The sequence below is a fragment of the Castor canadensis genome, chromosome 3, assembly GCF_047511655.1.
Source record: "Castor canadensis chromosome 3, mCasCan1.hap1v2, whole genome shotgun sequence".
In the NCBI taxonomy this organism is placed as follows: Eukaryota; Metazoa; Chordata; class Mammalia; order Rodentia; family Castoridae; genus Castor; species Castor canadensis.
In genome coordinates, this window is record NC_133388.1 from 23,171,367 (window position 1) to 23,181,633 (window position 10,267).

The window sequence follows — 10,267 nt, forward strand, 5'->3', positions numbered from 1 at the left end:
CAGATAGAGTCTCAAGTATTCTTCCCAACTGCCACCTCCTTCATAGCTGGAATTATAAGTGCAAGCCACCACCTCCACCAGTAAAATACTCTTACTGAGGATTCTCTCCTCCATGATTTTTGTTATCCATATAGTAGTTGTCCTTGTCCACAAGTTGGTTTTGGTATATATAAAAAAAAATCAAGTTGAAATAAGAGGCAGAGAAGGAAAGGGAAAGAGAAAGAGAGGCAGGAGTAGAAGGAAAGAGAGAAAGTAGGAAAAAGCAACCTCAGATTCATGTAATAACTAACTACAACCTCTTCACTGAAAATTAAGTAGATTTTGGTTTGGGATTGATGTCCAACTGTGAGCTCCTATACCTGATAAATTATTTACATTTCATTCATACAACAAAACAAATAGAATATCATTAAAGGAAAAGTAGTGTTCATATGATAGTTAGCAGTGGCCTACAGCTCATGTGAAATATGAGTACTCAGCATGATTTCTTGGCCTAAATTTACTTTAGTGTCTGCTACAGATGACCTGCTAAACAGATTTGCCTAATGAATTGGAATGGCATGATCTTATATATTTAATGAATTTCAACTTGTCATGACTAGCAGATTTTATTCATAGGAAAACTTCTTCAAACAAAATCAACTGTAATAAAGGCATGTCTTTTCACAAGGCAGAGCATTACAGTTACTATCACTGTTTGGGTTTCGTTAATGCACTTGGTAATATTACAGAATTGTTTCTTAGGTGGCAGCTATGAAGGTCTAAATACAGGGAGCCAGCTATAGCAAAGGACGTAAGGCAACCATGATGTCTTCAGTCTTTTCTAATGAAAAAATAGTAAGTCCTCTTGAAAATAAACATGTTATTTTAGTTTTGCCACGAAACGGCAACAATGATGGTTGGTGGCTGGTGATTAAGAAGGAGTCATTCTTTAAAAATTTTTTTTTTACATTTTTATCAAATGTTATTTTGTTGTTATGCTGAGTGGTGGTTTGTTGTGGCATTTACAATATGCAAAATATATTGTACTTGAATTCACCCCCTCTACCATTCTCCTTCATCCCCCTTTCTCCCTTACCTGGAATAGTTTTAACAGCTATAATTTTTCCATTTACATATATGTATATACAGTATGTATATACAATATTTGCACCATTTTCACCCTTCTTCACCATTTCCCCACTTCCTCCACTCTCTGACTGATTCTAACCCCTGCCCTTAGGCAAGACCTGTTCTGCACTCCTGTTCTCTGATTTCATCTGAGAAAAGAAGAAGGAAAAAAATGAAATTTTTAGTTGTTTAATGTAGCTACACAGGAAGTTTTTTTGCGGCACTTCCATGTTTATATGTATTGTAGCCAGATTTGATTCATCTCTTCTATTTTTCATCTTTCTACCTTAGTCCCTTTCTTATGGTGGTTTCAACTACTATAAAATTCTATATTCATTCTTGTGTAAAGAGTACATTAATCATACCATATTCTTAACATTCTTTCTTTAACCTCCCTGACCTGTATGTACCCTTCAGTAGTGTGACCTGTTTTTCAGAGTATTGCTGTACTAGTATTAGGTCTATATTCCACATGTAAGTGACAACATGTGACTTTTGGCCTTTTGCACCTGGCTAAATGTGCTTAAGATGATGTCCAGTTCCATTCATTTACCTACAAACAAAATTTTAGTCTTCTTTGTGACTGGACAAAATTCCATTATATATAAATAACCACATTTTCTTGATTCATTCATCAGTAGTGGAGCATTTTGGCTGTTTCCATAGCTTAGCTATTATGAGTAACACTGCAATAAACATGGGTGTGTAGGTGCCTTTGTTGTAACCTGACTTATATTTCTTTGGATATATCTCTAGGAGTGGAATTGCTGGATTGTATGGCAGTTTTATTTTCATTTTTTGAGGAGCAGCCCTACTGTTTTCCATAGTGGTTGTACTAATTTACATTCCCAACAGCAGTGTATGAGGGTTTCTTTTTTCCCACATCCTTGGCAACATTTTTTGCTGTTTGTGTTCTTGATGCTAATCAGTCTAACAGGAGTGAGGTAGAATCTTAACATGGTTTTGATTTACATTTCCTTTATGGCCAGGGATGTTGATAATTGTTTCATGTGAATTTTAACCATTTGGACTTCTTCTTTTGAAAAATCCACGTTCAGTTCTTCTGGCCATTTTTTCATTGGGTCACTGATTTTTTGGGAGTTTAGTTTTTTGAGCTCCCTGTATATTCTGGTTATCAATCCCTTGTCAGATGTATAGCTGGCAAAGATTTTCTACCATTCTGTGGGCTGCCTCTTCATTGTGTTGACCATTTCTTTTGCTGCACAGAAGCTTTTTAATTTCATGTAGTCCCATTTATCTATCTTTTCTCTTATTTGCTGAGCCATTTGAGTTTCATTTAGGAAAGCATTACCTCTTCCTATTAATTCCATTGTATTCCCTGCTTTTTCCTACACTAGCTTCAAAGTTTCAGGTGTTATATAAATGTCCTTGATCTACTTTGAGTTGATACTACTACAGGGTTACAGAAATGGATCTAGTTTCAGTTTTCTGATGCAGATATCCAGTTTTCCCAGCAACATTGTTGAAGAGGCTGTCTTTTCTTCATCATATGTTTTTGGTACCTTTGTCAAAGATCAGGTGGGAATAGCTCTGTGGATTCATATCTGGGTCTTCTATTCAGTTCCACTGGTCTTCATGTTTGGTTTTGTGCTGGTACCATGCTGTATTTAATGCTATGGCTTTGTATTATAGTTTGAAGTTGTATATTATGATACCTCCAGTGTTGCTCTTTTTTTTTCAGTGTTATCTTGGCTATTCATGGTTTTTTAATTATGCAGTCATTCTTGCCAATTGAACCCAGGGGAAGAATAATGGTCTTTCTGAATGTTAGCTTATTTTTGACTTCTGCTTCTATGTTAATACAATAGAAAACCATAAAAAAATCAAGTCTTTCTTATTGCTGTTTCTTCTATGCTACTTTCCCAGGATCTACACAAACGATGCATAATGGTACTTTTTTAAGAAACTTTTTTTTTTTTAATGAGGAGCATATTTAAGAAGTTTCAGAATTACCTCTCCAACAAGGTGTTCCGGATTCATACTTCGATTCCAGGCAAAAATCCCCTACATTTTATAGCTCTAGAGAATTTCACTCTCTTTTTACATACTTCCACTTCTGAAATGCTAGAAAAGTAATAATATGCATACATATGCATTCACAGAGAAAATCTAATGAAAGTTTTGTCTTATGTGTATCACTGCAATGTAATAGACAACCTTCATGAACCCTTCCTCAAGATGATCAGTCAAATTATATTGTTTTACCACTAATATCTATGATTAATCTATAAACAGTAATGATTTTTCAAAATAGGAGTATATCCTGTGAAAATTATTGATGTGTCATAAATACTTTTCTCTTTAGTAATCACATTCATCTGAAAAACAAAACTACTTTCTTCAGATTGCTTTCTTTTAATTTTTTTAAAATTCTTTAAATTTAGGTTTTTCACTTAGAATGTAGAAATTGGGCTTAGTCATTGCAACTAAGTGACAGCTTCCAAAGAAGGTAAAATAAAAGCAAAAACATGAAATATGAAAAAAAGTTTGTGAAAAGCTTAGTCTGGAAGCCAGCAGGTAATCAACACACACGTCATGTAGGTGAGTTAATTTCATGGACCAAGTTGACCAGTTCACCATACTTAGATATTTGATGGAATTAGCAGTGGAGAATTTTCTATAAAAGTATTTTTGGATGAGTTTTGCATTACTTTTTTTGTGTTACTAGGGTTTATACTCGTAACCTTGTACCTCTTATGTGGGGCTTTACTACTTGAGCCATATCCCCATCCCATTTTTCTTTTTTATTTTTAGGTAAGGTCTCACATTTTTGACTGGGGCAGCCTCATACTATGATCTTACTACCTATGCCTCCCATGCAGCAGAAATCAAAGGCATGTACTACCATGCCTGGCTTATTGATTGAGATGAAGTTTTGCTAACTTTTGTCTAAGCTGACCTCAAACTGAGATCCTCCTTATCTCTCTTTCTTGAGAAGTTGGGATTACAGGTGTGAACCATCATGAGTATCCAGAGTTTACAATTTAAATTACGTTTAGATGCTCTTTAAATTAACTTGAGCTACATTCTTTTTTATATAATCTGAAAAAATTCATAATTCAAAAATAATATAAGTAAAAATTATGCTTGATACACATAACCAACTGAGCGCAAAAGCTTAGTAGCACAGGACACCATCCAGTATCTGTAGTTATCATAGTGATTCCTTGGTGGATTGGGAGCTGCAGCCAGCTTACTGATGCCCAATATCCCAAGAGAGGGCTGTGTCATTCATCACTAGATTGGAGAAATATAAAAATTCAAAATTGAAAATATGATCTATCTATTGCATGAGCATTGATTTTCACCTTCATGAAGTCAAAACATCATAAATCAGATACTGTGTAGACTTGAGTAAAGGAAATTTCCCTCCATGCTGTGAATGGGACTTATTTGCTCAGTCATAAGTCTCAAAAGAAAAAGACTGATATCTGTTTTAAGAGATAGGTACTTCTGCATCCAGCTGGCCTTCAGCATTAAGCTACAACATCAACTCTTCCCCAGGTCTCTAATATGGAAGAACTGGTCTGCTCTGCAGATTTAGAAATTTCTAGTCCAATCATGAGCCAATTCTTCGAAATCTCTCTCTCTCTCTCTCTCTCTCGTTACTTTTTCCTGGAGAATCTTAATACAGCATGGTCTCTGCATTCAAAGAAATCAAAACATACATGGAATTAAACCGCACACACACACACACACACACACACACTTGCCTATAGCATCACAGAACTAAGTGGATGGATGCTCATGTATAATAAAAACAACATCATTATAGTCCTATCCCTGAGAAAGCACATCTGACTGATGATGGTGAATGAGGTCATACACATGGGTGATCAGCATTATACATGACCTCCAAATCTTCTCACTCTCAACTGCTCTTAGAAAATTTACTTATGAGAAAATGGCAGCAAGCTGATGTGAGAATTTATTACACAGAGTATTTGTGTGATAGGGCAGCTTGATGTGTCCCAATTTCTTGCAGAAACCCTAAGTAATCAAGTCAGCAAAATAAATATAGATTTAAAAAACTAAATATTCATTTTAGAAAATGAACTTCAACTGTATGCAAAACAGACTAAATATTATGTGACATGTTCTGACATTAAAGAGAATTAGGATTTCAGTGAGAAGTTAGGAAGGTACAGAATTAACAGCCATTGTTATGAAGCAATCACTATTACCTTTATGAAGAGTAAAGGAGTGTTTCTCAGGAAGAATAGCAATAACAACTTTCTGCCAATTAAGTCATATTCAATTAGGAATAACTAATATTATATTTCATAGACTTTTGAAAACTCTATACTGTGCAACAAAAGATTACTGGCAATTGCTCTGGTCCTTTCCAGCTCATGGATTGTGTTTCCTATACTTATTTTTCAAAAAAGGCAAAAAGAATTCTTAACAGAAAAGAAACAGTCTTTCCCTAAACCTGCTCCAAAAGTCCATAAGACTGAGAGAAAATAGTTGTTATGATGAATGATCTGACAGCATAAAAGGAAAAGTTTGTAAGATGACAGGTTGACATTGTATCACTGGACATAAGATTATTTTCTAAATTGGTAATATAACAAATTGTCAGGCTTTCACTTCAAAGTCCTTGTCCTAAATAAGAATTGGCTCTATCTGGGTCAGTTTCACAGAAATGCTTTGATTCTTTTCTCTCCAAAGAGATTGATTTGTTTGTATTTCAGATGGTATTTAACATTTTTTAAAAAGTGGTTTCTATTTATTGGTTATTTCTGACTCTAAAATTTAATAAAGACACACTAATACATTGGAGCAAACAAAGGATTAGACATTTGCTTGCTGGCTTCTTAATTGGTTTGTTGTGTGACTTTGAGTTAGTCATATATTCTTAAATAAATAACTTGAAACAGTAGTCAATAATTGCTCTACAAAACTCACAGATTATTCATTTAGCATCTGTGGATTTTCCTTATTGGATTACTCATGTGAGCTATGCCGCTGTCTGTTTTCAGAAAACCGTGGGAATCAATATTATATGCTCAAAACATTTGATTTGTAAAGAGGAAGTTTTTTCTTAAGAATTGTTATTCTGGCAAGTTTTTCAATGTTAATTATCTCTATTCAATGATGAAGAAAGAGAAGTAGGGAACAGGACTTTTATGACTTTATTATACACATAATGTTCAGTACCCTCGGAAATGACATGGGCGTTTCTAGAATAAGATCTTTCTGTTTTCAAGTGAGCATATTGCATTAAAATAGGAAACTTTATTTTTACAATAAGGAAATTTGTTTTAAGGTTCAAGTTTTTAAGTTTATGATCTCACCATTTCTGCTCAAACCAGTATAGAAACAACTGATATAGGTAAAGAAATAATACAAAATTAAGTTCATAAGAAGAAACACTGGTTACTAAATTATGACATCCATTTTTAAATAGCAGATACAGTAACCCAAGTGAGAGAATATAACCCAGATATGAAAGCTATAGTAGATGTATTTTTGATTTTATCTTTTCTTTCTTCTTCTGTTTTTGCTTTACTGCTTTCTCAACTGAGAAAGATTAAACAACGTAATACTTTATATTAACCAAGAAAAATTCCATTCCTTTTTCTTAAAATCTCCAAAATAAATTTGTTTGTATACTGCTGTGGATAGAATGTCTATATCCTTCCGTAGTTTATATGTTCATCCTAATCCCCAGTGGAATATGACTTGGAGATGTGGCTGTTAGGAGGTTCATTTGGTTTGAATGAAATCATCAGAGTAGAGTTCCCATGATATAGTAGTGTCCTGTTATGGAGATCAAAGGATCACTGTTCTGTCCACCCTGTAAGATACAGCAAGAAGACAGCCATCTAAAGCCAAGATTATGACCCTTGCCAAGAAACTGAGCACACTGACACCATGATCATCTGGAACGGGGAGAAAGAAGGGTTTTTTGCTCAGGCCATCCAGTGTATGATATTCTGTCATAGCAGGTCCAATTAAAACACATCTTTATGATTAAAAATATAGGGAAAAGAATATGCACTTATTTAAAATCAACAGACTTCAACCCTGACTGGACCATTTAATATGTGGAACAAGTAATTTAACTTTTTGGGGCCTTATCATCTTACCTGGACATTGAGAATAATAAGTTTTCTGTCATATGCTTGTGATGAAGCCAAAGGATGATAACTCATATTTGGTGAGAATTAAATAGTAAGAAAAACATGAAATATATAAATTTCCATAAAATCATTTTGATTTCTATTCTGCACATCTTTTCATTAAAATGCAATTCATAATGTTTATACATTCAAAGGTGATATGGAAATATTAAGAAAGAAATTGTTTTCTATATTATACAAGTGAATTTGGGATAAAAAGAGATAGATTAAACTGTACTTTGATTAGTCCATGATTATATTAGAAAATAAATCATAATAAGTAACTAAATATTTCATTTCTTAACCATGTATACATAAATAAAGCTAAGTGCATATGGATTAAAAGATTACCAGATATTCTTGCAATAGGTTAAGTATTCAGTAAACTGTCATATGTTTTGACTATGAAATCAGCAAATGATGCTTTAGCTCATGAACTAAATGTTTTTAGTTAATCATCAAATTGAATGCTTTGATTTTTAATGAATTGAATGGGAAAGGTATGTGTGCTACAGTGTTAATTATTACTTGATAATTGTCATCAATTATTTCCAAAGTATTCTTTCTGAGAAGCCTAAGGATTTCAGATTATCTCTGGTATCACCTAACCAAATATTAATATTAACTGAAAATATGAATTTTTCAGTTGATGCTCCTTCATTTTGACTTTGCCCAAGTAGGAATCAAAAATGGCAATTCTGTAAGTGTCTCTTAGAGAAAGTGAAATAATATCCCCATAGCCTTGATAAAAGCACTTCAATATTTCTTGAAAATACTAGCACTGAATTTCTTCAAAAGATGATTTAATTGTCAGATATGCAGTAGAAGTTTCCTGGGAATTAGCAATTTGTATCCAAATATGAAGACAAAGGTATGCTAAAAATCAACTTCTCTAAGGAGAACACCCAGAATTGGACTGGATATTTCCCTTGGAATACTGAGGGGCAGAAGTATTAGTCTTATGGAGAGTTCAGTGCTCAAGGAGAAGAATCCACACTGCCTTCTCTAACTTAATAATAAAGTTGATTCTGGAAGAGAACAATCTGCAGAGATTGAGTGCCTAGAAGAAAGGGGGAGTGGCAACTCTGGAGAAAGCCTGCAAGCAGTGCCAGGAAACATGGATGTTCTCTACTGTTGCCAGTAGGGAAAGTTAAGTGGGAGGTCAGTGTCCTATAGAAGGTTTGATAGTTAATGATTGTAAACACTGGTACCTGTTTTTTATACTGTCTGTATTTCTATTTCCATTAAGAATTTTTTCAAAATAACTCCAATAGGCTAACTTATTTGGCTATTTTTCATTCTTAGAAAACCATTTAGATGAATCACAGAGAAAAAATTATTAGAAATTGAAGAGAGACCTAGTAAGCTACGGAATAGTATCAAGCAGTCTTACCTATGTGTAGTAGGAGATTCATGCAGAGGGGAGTCCAATAGAGGGGGAAAATTTTTAAAAATAGAAATAACAGCTTAAAAGTTTATAAATTTAATGAAAATTATAAATATGCATAGCAATGATATCAACAATTGTAAAGAAGAAGGTGAAATATCAAATTGTTGAATATAGTAACAAAAACATCTAAAAGTAACCAAAAGAAGGACACTTTATGTACAGAAAATAAGAATGTTGGAAAATTTCCCTGTAGAAAACAACAAGGCAGTAAGCAATGTGATGGCAACATTAAAGTGCTAAAAGAAAGAAGGAAACAAATAAAAAGTAAAATAAAAAACATTGCTTTCCATTCTTTTCCAGTCCAACAAAGGTCTTAAGGGGAAAGACTGAGGTCCCTCAAAGGAAAAAGGAATTATGCTTCTAGACTAACTTTGGACTGAAAAATGAAACACACACTCTTTTCTGGGTCTCTAAATGCAAGTCTGTTCTGCAGTTTTTGGACATACCAGCTTTCCCTCCATCTATGTATTGAATATAGATAAATAGATGATAGATAGAAGATAGATAGATACACAGACAGATAGATAGATACAGGTGAGAACCTGGACTAACGTACAAAATAAAGACATTTTCAGAATATAAACAGATTTCATTGCAGTACAAGAAATGTTAAAGGACTTCCTTAGACAGAAGAAAAATGATACCTGATACAAACTTGGATCTACATAAAGATATAAGAAAATCAGAAATAGTAAACATATGGGTAAAAGTCTATAGCTTCCAAACTGAAGTAATTATTGAGATTTTATTGTACTATAGATATAGCAATAAGCACTTCTGCCATACTCTATTATGTGACGATAGTTTATTTGTGGCAGAAGAAATGTATGAGTTGTGATTTGGGAGATAAGAAAGGTAAAATGGAGTGAAATCATGGGAAAGTAAAAGATGAAGGACAAGATGGTTCCAAGTCTACCTGAACCTGGGGAGTTATTTCTTCAAGACAGGCGAGAGGTCCGAAGTTAGATCTAGGAAGATTGTGGAGGCAACAGAACTCTATCTACATGAGATTAAGGGCATTTGACCAGGGAACCCTCAGTTAGGTGCTAATAAAATTTTAAATGACTTCATATTATAGAGATTTTCAGGTGCTCTGTTGATCAGACCTCTCATCTCTAACAAAAATCTGAGAGAAAAAATTTGAAGGAGGAAATATTTCTTTTGGCTCATGAACTCAGAGGTTTCTGTCCAAAATCACTTGGTGACATTGCTTCTGGACATTTATGAGGCAGAACATCATGGTAAGAAGCACGTGCAAGAGCTGAGCTTACGTCATTGTGACCAGGGAAGCAGAGAGTCACAGGAAGGTTCCAGGGACAAAATACATCATTCCAGGGCACACACCTAGTAACCTTCTTTTTGAACTAGGCTCCACCTTCTACTTTCCATTACCTCCCAATAATACCATCATATTATGAAAGGAATTAGTAAATTAATTATATTGCATACCCTAGAATCCATTTACTTTTCATCAGTGCCACTAGCTAGGGACCAAGCCTTTAACATAGTGAGTCATCAGGGGACATTTCAGAATCAAACTATAATGCTTTCTTTCCATTTT